The sequence below is a fragment of the Lolium perenne genome, chromosome 3 (genome assembly GCF_019359855.2).
Source record: "Lolium perenne isolate Kyuss_39 chromosome 3, Kyuss_2.0, whole genome shotgun sequence".
Taxonomy (NCBI): domain Eukaryota; kingdom Viridiplantae; phylum Streptophyta; class Magnoliopsida; order Poales; family Poaceae; genus Lolium; species Lolium perenne.
Genome location: NC_067246.2, coordinates 13,912,031 through 13,925,780, shown reverse-complemented (window position 1 = coordinate 13,925,780; position 13,750 = coordinate 13,912,031). Strand labels below are relative to the sequence as shown.

At 47.8% G+C, this 13,750-nt stretch overlaps 1 long non-coding RNA gene across 1 annotated transcript; it reads left to right on the top strand.

Moving 5' to 3' along the window:
* The first annotated feature begins 4,707 nt into the window (after positions 1-4,707).
* LOC139838369 (uncharacterized) lies at positions 4,708-9,595 on the top strand. Its single transcript, XR_011754590.1, has 3 exons — positions 4,708-5,121; positions 6,284-6,367; positions 8,808-9,595. It is a non-coding gene; the product is annotated as an uncharacterized lncRNA (long non-coding RNA).
* Positions 9,596-13,750: the final 4,155 nt, after the last annotated feature.

Here is a 13,750-nt window from a genome sequence, read left to right as displayed (position 1 = left end):
CACACACTTCAGAAACGCCCCTACTTAGGACGGTGCTGGACCCATGCAGACAGAGGGTGCCGAAGATTCCGAATACCCAGAACGTTCTGGAAACAATGAAGACTCGATACTTGAGAACCTTAGCCTACTATCCGCTGAAGCATCCCCCATAGATTCAGAAGAGTACAATGCTCTAATGAAGGAGATGGAGGATAGGGAGAAAGCTGAAGCTGAATCCGCTCCGCCAAAGCAGGTCTTTGCAACCGTGGCTGGCTTCGACGAGGATGACGATTCAGAAAAAACTCCGCCTCACGCATCAATCCCAGACCCATCTCATCCGGATGCCTCGCAACGGGTCCGTACCCAGCAGAGGGAGCAACAGCCAGGCTGGGCCCTGAACTTTCAGGAGGGGCTGATAGACGAAACGCTCGTTGCGATAGCAGGCAAGGAAGGAGAACACGTAAAAAAAAGATCCTCACCTGGCCAATCACCGCTGAGGAGGCCGCGGATCCAGAAGATTTTGAAGCTAAGCATAAAGAATTCCTGGCGGAAGCTCAAAGCATAGTCAAGGTCACATCATCAGTCCTGCAGGACAAGATGGAAACCGACAAACTGTACGAGCATGCCGTAGAAAACGGACGGCTGGCGGAGGAAGAATACGTGAAAGGCAGAGAGCTCGCGGAGGAGTGGAAGAACACAGTTAAAAAACCCATGAGGAAGCAAGGCAGATGTGGAAATACGCTATCCACCCTCGCAACATCAACTTTGACAGTGCAACTCGCCACAAGCCTCTGAAAACTCCAAAGGACACCATGAAAAAAGGAGCGGAGCTCCTGGCTAAGGACAATGAGCAGATTCACATTGAATATCTGTGAACAATCATTGTCACGGACATGAAGCAACAGAGTAAGACGGATACTTCGCGCAAGTTAGAATCTAACCCGGACGCATGTGTGTCCACATCGCACAATCGCCTTTCTGGAAAACCAAGGGAGCACCGCGACGATCAATCGTGCACCGGATTATCGGAGCACCGGAGAAAGACCAGGGAGCACCCAAATCCAATCCCCATATCTTCGGATACTCCTAAGGATAAGGCCAAGGGAAAGGATGCGATGTACTCTGGAAAAGACAAGTACCGGAACCCCTCACCGCCAAGGAAACAACACGCACCTCCGCGCCCTCGCCCACGAAGTCCTGCCGGAAACGTCAGGCCCCCTGGGCCAGGTGGAATTAACATCCGTGACAACGTTGAGCCCAGAAGGAGCAGGAACGAGGAATGCGCCGCTGAGCCTAGGCAACCCCGGCGTGAAGGAGGCAGCCACTGCGACGACGGAGGAAGCCACCGCAGCCGGAGCCAGCACCGCCAAGAAGGACGCGGAGATTCTGATGGCGGAAGCAAGAGGCATCACAAGCCCCCGCGCGGTTCTCCGTCACCACCACCCAGCAGGGGAGGCAGAGGCAGAAGATCACACTCCCGCTCAAAGTCCCCTAATCACAGGCGGAGCTCGCGAGACGCACAGGAACGTCTGAACGAATACAAAGTTGGCTACATTGGCCCAAAGTGTTTTGGAAAGAGGATCCGCGAGGAAGAAATGGCAAGAGGCCTGAACCTCAAGCTACCCGGAAACTTGAAGCATTATGATGGCAAAGAGATGCCCGGTACCTGGATTGATGACTACTTCGATGTTGTCAACTTTGCCGGAGGGACCCTAAACATGGCTTGCCGCATGCTCCAGTTGTACCTTGTTGGTCCAGCCCGGGTTTGGCTCAGTGACCTCCCGGAAAACTCCATCTTTTGCTGGTTTGACCTGAAGATAGCCTTTGCGGCACACTTCCGGGGGACCTACAAGAAACCATCCACGGCCAGCGATTTGCAGGCTTGCATACTGAAGAAAAATGAAACCTCTCGAGAGTACCTTACTTGATGGTTAGATACAAGAAATGCCTACGAAAATGTCGATGACCTAACAGCTATGATGGCCTTCATTGGAGGATTGCAGAGGGGAGGCCTGCTCCGACACAAGCTAACGTGCGAGTACAATGACCAGAAGCTAGATCTGAACAAGATGATCTCCATCGCCAGCACCCACACTGTTGCGGATGATGACGCGGGCGGAGAACTTCCGGCCACAGCCTTACCCCTGCAGCAGCAGAAGAAAAACAACGGCAATAACAAGTGGAAGAATCCCCCGATGACCAAAAGAGCGGCGGATCCGACATGGTCACCATGACGTTCCAGAGAGGTCAAGGTGGAGGAAGAGGCCGCGACTGTGGTGGCGGAGCCGGCCGGGGCCAGCAGCGCACTGACGAAGTCATGGCTGCCGGAACCCGCGCACCCCAAACCTACGAGGAATACAGAGACATGGCGTGCTTGGCTCATATTGATTCGGTAACAGGCAAGTCCTCACACACGAATCGCAACTGCAAGTGGGTCAACGATCTTAAGACGGATCCAGAAGCAGGATACAAGCGTGCAAGGAAGCACCGCCCACGTGGCAAAGGAGGCAAATGCAAGAATAAGGACAAGGACGAGGAAAGCTCCGAGGCAATGTATGAGGACAGAGCTTTGCCGGATCCCAAAGAGGGTTCCGCAGCTAACACCTCCAATCCCTTCGGAAAGAAAAGTGTCGGTGCATATCACACTTTCCTCAGAACCCCAACAGTTCGTGCAAAGAAATCCACCCTCCGGACCTTGAACGCCACGCTTCTGGCTGTGCCGCAATACGTGAAGTGGTCGGAAATACCATGCACATTTGACAGAGCCGATCATCCGGCCGTCATCCGCATAGACGGGTATGACTTCTCCAAGTGCCTCATGGACGGCGGAGCCAACTTGAACATCATGTACCTGGAAACCCTGGAGAAGATGAACCTTACCAAGGAACAGCTTAAGCACAGCACCACGAAATTCCATGGTGTGGTTCCGGGTAAGAAGGCGAACTCCTTGGGCAGCATCAAACTTCCTGTGGCCTTCGGTGATGTTAATAATTATCGTGAGGAGATGATCACATTTGAGGTTGTGCCCTTCAAAAGTTCGTACCACGTGATCTTCGGTAGGCCAACATACCACAAGTTCCATGCAAGGCCGTGTTACATCTACAACAAGCTCAAGATTCCGGGTCCTAACAGTATTATCACCGTATCCGGAGACTACAAAAAAGCCCAAGACTTTGAGGAGGGCAAAGCCGCTTTCGCGGAGTTAGTTATCTCTGGAGAGGAGCTGCAAGGCTACAGCGCCGCGGTGGATCCGGCTGAGATGCACACCACCAAGAAGCAGATCTCCGACCAGAACACCACGTTCAAGGCCGCGATAGACACCAAGAAGGTTGACCTCAAGCAAGGGGATGCCTCCAAGCAGGTTTCTGTTGGAGCTGGCCTGGACCCCAAATAGGAAGACGCGCTCGTCGAGTTCCTGCGGGCCAACATGGATATCTTCGCATGGCAACCTTCTGACATGTTCGAAGTACCAAGGGAACTCGCCGAGCACTACCTGAATATAAATCCGGGTGCAAAACCGTTGAAGCAAGCTATGCGACGCTTTGGAGATAAGAAGCGCCGCGCCATAGGAATGGAGTTAGGAAAGTTACTAGAGGAAGGTTTTGTAATAGAAGTTATCCATATTGATTGGGTCGCAAACTCCGTCCTTGTACCCAAAAAGAATTTTGAAATACTAAGAATGTGCATCGATTAGTCTGGCTTGAATAAACACTGCCCGAAGGATCCGTTTCCCCTGCCTCGCATTGACCAATTCATTGACTCGACGGGGGGGGGGGGACTTCTTTGTTTTCTTGACGCATATTCCGGGTATCATCAGATCCGGATGAAGGAGTCCGACCAAAAGGCGACTTCCTTTATCACACCTTTTGGTACACTACTGCTATGTCACCATGCCCTTTGGTTTGAAAAATGCAGGTGCCACATATCAACGAACGATGCAGCGATGCCTGAAGGACCAGATTGGCCCGAACGTGCACGCCTATGTCGACGATATTGCAGTCATGACTCGGAAATGATCCGACTTGATCAGCGATCTTAAGGAAACCTTCGAAAATCTCCGGAGGTACAAGATGATTTTAAATCCGCTGAAGTGCGTCTTTGGCGTTCCAGCTGGAAAACTCCTTGGCTTCATTGTCTCTCACAGAGGCATAGAGGTAAATGTAACATCCCAAGTGAGCTACCATCTTTACATTACCATGTTTTGTGCATCATCTTTGCATTCATGCATCTCATACATGTCACCATTGGTTTTTATCAAATTGCATTTAGTTTTATGTGCCACCTTTTTTTTTGCTTGTTGGGTTTTCTTCCTCTCTCTTGTTCTCTCTACATCACTTGTGATGTTCCAAGCAAGGCCAAACCATCACCATAAATTGATCTACCTTTCATATAGGTCATGCCAAAATTTCTTACTTGGGTTTAATATTAAAGCCCTCCTAAATCTCATCTTATTTTACAATTATTTTAATATGAAGCAAATAATTTTGGGAACACATGTACTTTGTTTTATTTGAATTAAGGTTGCAGGCTTCAAAACGTTTGATACTCTATCTCATCTCTAACCAATTTCGAAATAGTTTAAATATGTTTGTTTCAAAACAGGAATTAAACAAAAAAAGGAAAATGCTAACAGAATCCTGTCCTAATCTGGACCTAACCCAGCCGAGTCAGGCCAGCCCAAGACGCACCTGAGCGTGAGTGTTAGGCTCCTCCTGTCGCTATCCTTCGTGAGGTGGAGCACGAGGAGAGCCTGGGCATCTCCCTCCTCCACTTTTCCCCTCCAAATCAATCCCCCAACCCTAGCTGCATGCTTCCTCTTGCCCGCCGCCATCGCTGACTCTTCTATCATCTCCTCCACAAAAGACTTCAGAGAAGAACACCCAGGGATAATTAGGAATTTCAGTCACCAAGTTCGCCGGAGAAAGGTCGCCGCCGCGCCGCCGTTCCTCGCCGCCGTTCGCCGTACTGACCGCAGGGATGGAGCCCCCGTGGCCTCGTCCTCCTCCTCGCTGAGTTCACGGAGCCGGAGCAGTTCCAGAACGCCTTCTTCGACCTCGTCTTCTCCCCGGAGCCAGCACGTCTGCTTCCTCTTCCTCGTCTCCATCGTCCCCGAGCTCGAGTGCCTCGCCATCTTCGTCCTGGGTGAGAACCGCTTCGCCTCCACCATCTCCCTGTCCATTCCGTCGTAGTAGACTTCTTCCCGCCGCCAGTATATGCAAACTAGTATCGTCGCCGGTTGCTGATCGCTACATCTTCAGTGACCCTGCCATGGCACCTGGAGAAGCTTTTCTGGCCGTACGTTTATCTCTTAACTACCACTCGTTTCAGCTGGACTGACTAGCCCCTCGATCCTTCCCAGCATACACACGATCTAATTACCAGGAGGTGCAACGCCACCATCTTCTTTATCTGTTTCTATTCCAGTTTCAGCATACAGTTGTTCATTTATCAGTTTCGTCAGACGGTAGTATGATCTGCTAAAAAACAATTCCATCTTTTACATATCATAATTTGAGCACCATCCCAGTGGCAGGCATGCCAGATCTGATCCATCACTTTCGGATACCAAATCCCAGTAGAAGCAAACGCCAGTTTTTTTTGCATGTCCTGTTCGTGTGCAGTTTCAGTAAACTGGCAAACCATGTCTGAACTTTCCAAAGCTACACGCACCCAGATCATATCACCAACACATCCTAGCTCCACTGGCTGGAGCCCTGTTTTTTTTTTACTTGAAGACCGAGGATCAAATCCCAGTGAAGGCGTTTACCCAGTTTTGATCTCCTATGTCTATGTTTTATCTAGAACTTCAGAAATTATTTTGATATGCTGTTTTAAAACTTCTGTGTCCCTTTTCTGTCAGTAAAACGACCAAGTTCCAGTGGCTGAAACCATACATTGTTTTCCTGGAGACCATGGATCAAATCATGGTGCCCCTGGTTTAAGACCAACTTTTTGCCAAACGTTTTACTATATGTTTAAAACTTGCATTTTGCATAACTTCACTTTTATAATGCCAAATGCAACAAATTTTATGTCTATTTGTATCAGAAAAATATGAGGAATCCAAATATTAAATTGGCATGCATCATATACCATTCTATGTCTCGGCCAAATGGAAATTACTAATCGAATTAAATGTTATGTGAGGGCTTCCTCTTATATCTTGCTATTTAGATGCCCCACTTAATTTTGCCAAGCATGAACCCCTTGCATATCACATGCCATGCATCATATTGCGCATTGCACTTCTTGTATTGATTTGCGCACTTTATTTCTTTGTATGTGATTTGCTTCTTCACGATAGACGCCGGTACCGAGGAGTGCCACGAGGAGTTTGCGTGCTACCCCGAGGAGGATATCGCTTGTGCCACTACCGCTGATCCTGCAGGCGAGCCCTCCCTCCTTCACCTATTTTACATTTCAGCTCTTGCTATCTACTGCTACCCTATATTGTGATTCTTTCGGGTCACGTGTCCTATTCCACTTGTTTGTTGTTTGATAAGCCTTGCGAGTCATAGGCGTGCTTAGGGTCTTGTTGTTTATCTCGATATGTTATCAGGATAACTTGGGGTTGTTACATGTCTTATCTATGGATAATGTTGGTGAAGTTAATCTTGATACTTGTTCCAACTAAAATTGAGGTGGGATAACTATTAATGCAGAGGAATCGGTGGACGACACCTTTGTCAACCACTTGTGTCCCCTAGGACCCCGAGTTCTTGTTATATGTTCCGAGGCTGAGCGCTCTACCCGTCCGTGGGGGAGTGGGACCTCCATCACCTACTACCTTACCTCGAGTCTGTTTAGCGGGAGCCACAACCTTGGTTTTATTTTGCTCATATGCACTATATGCACGATTTACTTCATGTTGCCTTCGGGTGTTATATTATGTACTGTACTGCATCTCTCGTGGAACGATTAGCGAAGGCAGGTTGTTCACACTTAGCTTAGCCATTGGCACAAACTTCTGGGTCCGTATCGGAGTACGGCCGAACTTCGTCACGGGTAGCTTAGTTGGGTGGCTCCCAATAAACTTGCTTGTAGCTTTGGGAATGGTCTTGTCGTGAGCCTCTGGTTTTGACACCAGGGTCAAGCGTGCGTATGGTTACTTTTGGGCAACCCCTGCAGGGTGTACATCTTATCGATATGCCGTGTCCGCGGTTATGGACGACTTGGAATTGTATGGCTTGATCATAGAACAACTTACACCTTATACTTGTTGCTAATAATTTGCTAATAACTTGCGTAGTAATATAGCATTACTACAACCAATATCTAATAAAACTTGTCAACCGTTGAGTGCCTTTTACATTGCCTCTTCGCTTTGTTGAAGGGCATATGTGTATTTGGCAGGGTTATGCTTGTTGTAGTATATAGTTGGATCCATATGCGCTCTCTTACCTTCTCTAAATAGACGGAAGTTGTAGCGTGTCTCTATAAGTATTAGTACAAGTTTTGCTGCCGCTAAACCCACCATATAGCCCGGCGAGCATAGCCTAGTTCTAGTCTCGCTGAGTACACGTGCTTTGGTACTCACGCTCTGCTTTCTATCTACCTTTCGGCAACCGTTGGCCCGACTTGCAGGTACGTTTCCTTGCGAGTATCCGGCAGGAGGATACTACGTGGAGTATGATGATGAGGATGTTTCCGGTCCGCAGTGAGAGTTCCTTAGCAGCGACCTGAGATCCGTGGATATGGGCATTGTCTGATTTATGTTCTTGGCATCTTATGCCCATTTGCATCTTGTCTGTACCCAGACGATATATTCGCTTCCGCATGATGTATGATGTATTGTTGGGATATGTATCCTATGAGTGTCATTTGCTATCTTGCTCATTAGAGCGTTGCTATATAAACTTATTTCCATCTTTTGTGTCATAGTTGTTATTGTTGTGATACTATATGCACTGTATTTCACCCTTGTATCCTGTGCACCGTGCGTGTTTGTTTGAAGTGCACAGGAAGGTGAAGCACTCAGGCATGGGACTAAACGTGAGCCTATGAGGTCGGTATGGTGTATGAGCGTGTCGAGCTTTGCTTGGCCTACCCATAAGCTTGGGAATGCGAGGCGACCTCGTGGTCCCTTGTAGTGACCTCATACACAAAAACTCCTCATACATGCACGCTCTTACGTTCCCTACTCCTGGGGCCTACAGACTTGGTATCAGAGCCTTAACTGCCTATAGGAGCCCTTGCAGCGGACGAAGTTGTGTCTAGAACTCATATTTTTGTAGCTATTCAGGAAAACTATTCGTGAGAGTAGGAACTCATTGATTTTACTTCTTACCCCACCCACCCACCCTCTGGTAAGGAAGTGTAACGGCTTTGTTCTATCCTTACCTTGTTTCATCTAGGATATCACGTGTTTTGGGTCCGTAGTACCATAGGTGTTTGTTTCAAAGTTTAAAATGTTGCCTCTAAATCTTTTGGTTACAAGATCTATGAAGGTTGTTGAAAAATCTTTCTATCGCTTGTTAGCATGATCGTGCTAACTTGTTGTCTGTTGTTCAAGTTCCTTTCCTTTGGAATTGTTTGTTCAACTATCTTCTTTTGGCATAACTTGGATAGTGTTAGCACATACCATGTTTTGTTAACCTCTGCATAGCTATATATATCACTATCTTGCGAGATTTGTGAAGTATTATTAATGCTATCGTTCTAATCGTCGTATGTTATGGCTACCACTTGTGTACTTGATTTCTCTTGTACCTTGATGATATCTATGTCATGCTCATGTTATTCTGTTGCAATTCAAAAGTTTCTTTAGTGCACTAATGTTGGATTTTCATATCCTTCTGTGTACTAATCAAATTCTTGTTCATCAACAGGATGGCGCGCCCTCCTCCACCACCACCACCTCCTCCACCTGAGATGGGCCAGGCAATGCTCCAGATGACTCAGTTGCTTGCACAGATGCAGCAGCATCAACATAATGTCGATCAAGCAAATCATCAGGGCAATGGTCGAGTGATGATACGGGACTTCTTGCAGCTAAACCCTCGCACTTTTGATGCTACTCCTCAGCCTTTGGATGCGGATGATTGGGTACGCGATGTGAATCGCATGCTCAACACAGCTGGAGTGGCCCCTGAAGATAAGGTAAAGTATGCAACCCACTTGCTGAAAGGAGGGTCCGCAGCTTGGTGGGATCAGTATCAGGAGATGAGAGATGGTGCTGATGTCAGTTGGGACCAGTTTGTGGAGGCTTTTCGGAGTCATCACATCTCAGATGGCATTATGGAGCGCATGAAAGAAAAGTTCTGTCAGCTTGTGCAGGGCAACAATGATGTGATCACCTATAGCTCACAGTTCACAGATCTGGCTCGCTATGCCGGCGATGAGTCATCAACTGATGCAAAGAAGCAGAAGAGATTCCGCAGTGGCCTCAAACCTTCTCTCAGATATGCATTGACTCATGTGCCGGCCAGGACTTTCGATGAGCTAGTGAACAATGCAGTCAAGGAAGAGACAGGAAGACTTGCGTTTGAGGAATCGCGTAAGCATTCTCGAGATGTTGGTGGTCCTTCTGCACCGACACCGAAGAGGAGGTTGTGGGTCCCTTATCCCACAGCTCCAGGAGCTTACCGCATGCCAGCAGGGTATGGTCCTCACCCTCCAGCTCCTCGCCCGCCAGCTCCTCGTCCAGCTTTTAGAGTCTCTCAGCCTCTGCCGAGGCCGCCACTTCCAGGACCTCCGAGACCGCCGGCTCCTCGCCCTGGTACCACGTGCTACAAGTGTGGGCAAGCTGGACACATCTCCACCTTTTGCACTCAGAAGCTGCCGCCACCACCACCTCGCTTGACTCCGACACATGCGATGGTGCGTGCTCCTTCTCCGAACCGTGGCTTCTACCCCAACAACAAGCCAGGTTCCAAGACTGCTCACCTCCACAACATCAGCATTGAGCAAGCTCAGCAGTCCGAGGACGTCGTTCTTGGTACTTTACCGGTGCAAAAGTTCTGTTTGATACTGGAGCTTCTCTTTCGTTTGTCTCTTCAAGTTTTGCTGATATGCATGGTTTATCTCTGGAGAGTTTGCCTAGTTGCATCATGGTTCAGTCCCCTGGTTCTCAAATGATGTCTTCCAAGATAAGTCATGGGAACCAAATTGAAATTGGGAATCATACCTTCGTTGCCTCTTTGATAGCTCTTGCAAGGTCAAACATTGATGTCATCCTTGGTATGGATTGGTTGAAAATCAACAAGGCTGTCATTGATTGTGCTAATCACACGGTGACTCTTCCAACTCCAACCGGCCACATAGTCTATTCACCGACTCAGTCTCCTTCTGTTCAGCTATACTCTTTGAATGGCAATCATCTACCGGAGCTTGAACTTGTGCCAGTTGTCTGTGACTTCCCAGATGTCTTTCCAGAAGAGCTCCCAGGTATGCCACCTGACAGGGCAGTCGAGTTTGTCATCGAGCTTGAACCTGGAACGGCTCCTATCTCCAAGCGTCCTTACAAGATGGGCCCAAATGAGTTGCTTGAACTCAAGAAGCAGTTGGATGAATTGGAGAAGCTTGGATTCTTTCAGCCCAACACTTCTGCTTGGGGTTGTCCCACCATCTTTGTCAAGAAGAAGGATAAAACTGATCGGTTGGTGGTTGATTACCGCCCTCTCAATGAGAAGACCATCAAGAGCACATATCCTCTTCCTCAAATAAATGATCTCTTCGATCAACTTGCGGGTGCCGTTGTTTTCTCTAAGTTGGATTTGAGAAGCGGCTACCATCAAATCAAAATCCGCAAGGAGGATGTTCCAAAGACAGCTTTCAAAACTCGCTATGGCCTGTATGAGTACACAGTCATGTCCTTTGGTCTCACAAATGCTCCAGCAACTTTCTCTCGCCTCATGAACTCGGTCTTTCATGAGTACCTTGATAAGTTTGTGGTGGTCTATCTTGATGATATCCTTGTCTACTCCAAGTCTAATGAAGAGCATGAAGAGCACCTTCGTCTCATTCTAACGAAGCTTCGTGAACACCGCCTCTATGCCAAGTTCTCCAAGTGTGAATTTTGGCTTCCTCAAGTTGTCTACCTTGGCCATGTGATTTCTGCAAAAGGCATTGCTGTCAATCCTGAAACTATCAAGTCCATTGTTGAATGGCTCCCTCCAAAGAATGTCAAGCAAGTGAGAAGCTTCCTCGGTTTGGCTAGTTATTGCCGCCGCTTTGTTGAGAACTTCTCTAAGATTGCTAAGACTATGACTGATCTTCTCAAGAAAGATAAGAAGTTTCTTTGGTCTCCACAATGTCAAGAAAGCTTTGAACTCCTCAAGAAGAAGCTCACCACGGCGCCAGTTCTTGTTCCTCCTGACATTTCTAAGCCCTTTCAGATCTTTTGTGATGCTTCGCTTCAAGGACTTGGTGCCGTCCTTATGCAAGAGCGTCAAGTCGTTTCTTATGCCTCTCGTCAGTTGCGCACTCATGAGCTCAACTATCCTACACATGATCTCGAGCTTGCAGCAGTGATTCATGCTTTGAAGCAATGGAAACACTACTTGTTGGGTAGGAAATGTGAGATCTTCACCGACCACAAGAGCCTCAAATACATCTTCACCCAACCCAACTTGAACCTTCGTCAAACAAGATGGCTTGAGAAAATCAAGGACTTTGATTTGACTATCTCCTACACTCCTGGCAAAGCAAATGTGATGGCTGATGCGCTGAGTCGCAAGTCATATTGCAATAATCTCATGGTGGATGAAATTCCATCGTCTCTTCTTGAAGATTTCCAGAAGTTGAATCTCCAAGTGGTTCCTCAAGGCTATCTTGCAAACCTTGTTATCGCCTCCACTCTTGAGGAAAGGATCCGTCAAGCACAATTGTTAGATGACGAGGTCCAGAAAGCTAAGGCCAACATGCAAGAGCCTAAGTACAGTTCCTTCTCCCTTGATGATCAAGGCACTCTCTTCTTTGAAGGCCGTCTCGTTGTTCCCAATGATCCAAGCTTGAAAGAGTTGATTCTCAAAGAAGCTCATGAAACTCCTCTCTCTATCCACCCTGGAAGCACAAAGATGTATCATGATATCAAGACCACATTCTGGTGGACTGGTATGAAGCAACAAATAGCAAGCTATGTCTCAGAGTGTGACACATGTTGCCGAGTCAAGGCTGTGCATCAAAAGCCTTCTGGTATGCTTCAACCTTTGAAGGTTCCTGAATGGAAATGGGACAAAGTCGAGATGGATTTAATCACTGGCTTTCCAAAATATCGCAAAGGCAATAATGCAATCTTCGTTGTGATCGATCGCCTCTCCAAGGTTGCTCACTTCCTTCCTGTCAAAGAGTCGATCTCTGCTAGTCAGTTGGCTGAGTTATACACCAACAGAATCGTCTCTCTTCACGGTGTTCCTTTGGAAATAAGCTCAGATCGTGGAAGCATCTTCACTTCCAAGTTTTGGGAAAGCTTTCAGCAAGCTATGGGAACTAAGTTGCTCTTTAGCACAACTTATCACCCTCAGACTAGTGGTCAAGTCGAAAGAGTGAATCAAATCCTTGAGGATATGCTTTGTGCCTGTGTGATATCTTTTGGTATGAAGTGGGAGGATTGTCTTCCTTTTGCTGAGTTCTCATACAACAACAGCTATCAAGCCAGTTTGGGCATGGCACCCTTTGAAGTTCAGTATGGTCGGAAGTGTAGAACACCTCTGAACTGGTCTGGTCCTGGTGAAAGGAAATTCTTTGGTCCTGACATTGTACAACAGGCTGAAGAACAAGTTCGAGTGATTCAAGAGAACTTGAAGATGGCTCAGTCCCGGCAGAAAAGCTATTATGATAGCAAGCACCGCGACATGGTATACAAGCCTGATGATCTGGCTTACCTTCGTGTGACTCCGATGAGGGGAACACATCGCTTTGGTATCAAAGGCAAGCTTGCACCTAGATACATCGGTCCCTTCAAGGTTCTTGGAAAGCGTGGTCAAGTGTCCTATCAGTTGGAGCTTCCACCCAACCTCTCCTTGGTGCACGATGTTTTTCATGTCTCCTAGCTCAAGAAGTGTTTCAAAGATCCTGGCCGTGCAGTGGATCACGAGACAATCGATCTCCGTGAAGATCTATCTTATCAGGAGCATCCGATTCGCATCCTTGATGAAGCTGAGAAAAAGACCAGAAACAAATCTGTCAAGTTCTTCAAAGTTCAATGGTCAAACCACTCCGATAAAGAGGCAACTTGGGAACGTGAAGATCTTCTTAGATCCGAGTATCCCGCTCTTTTCACATCTCCTTAGGAATCTCGGGGCGCGATTCCTCTTAGGGGGGGCGAGTTGTAACATCCCAAGTGAGCTACCTGACATGGGCATACCCTTCGGGTACCCATTATTAGTATACCTGGATCGGCTCGGCCCAATATGGAGAAGGCCCAACAAGGCAACCCGAAGAAGTAGTCGACTAGGACTCTTGTAAAACCCTAGGCTGGTTGCATATATAAAGCTAGCCAGGGCACCCGAAATAAGGAGAGGAAAAAAGATAGACAGAATAGAGACAACATAGCTCCGCCTATGGCGGCACCATGTAAACATATTATGCTCATATACTGGATTGCTAGCAGCACGTAGGGATCCTCCACCGAGGGGACCCGAAGCTGGGTACGTCGTGTGCCTAATCTCGACCCCGGAATCTCCATCGTCGCTCTCTCCCGAAACCCTAGTCTACAATACGTAGGCATTGCCGAGGTATTCCCTCGTCAATTGGCGCCGTCTGTGGGAATCGCGACGACTGGATTTTGTTATCCGGGCGAGATCCTAATCTTCGAGAACAGCTAGATTTC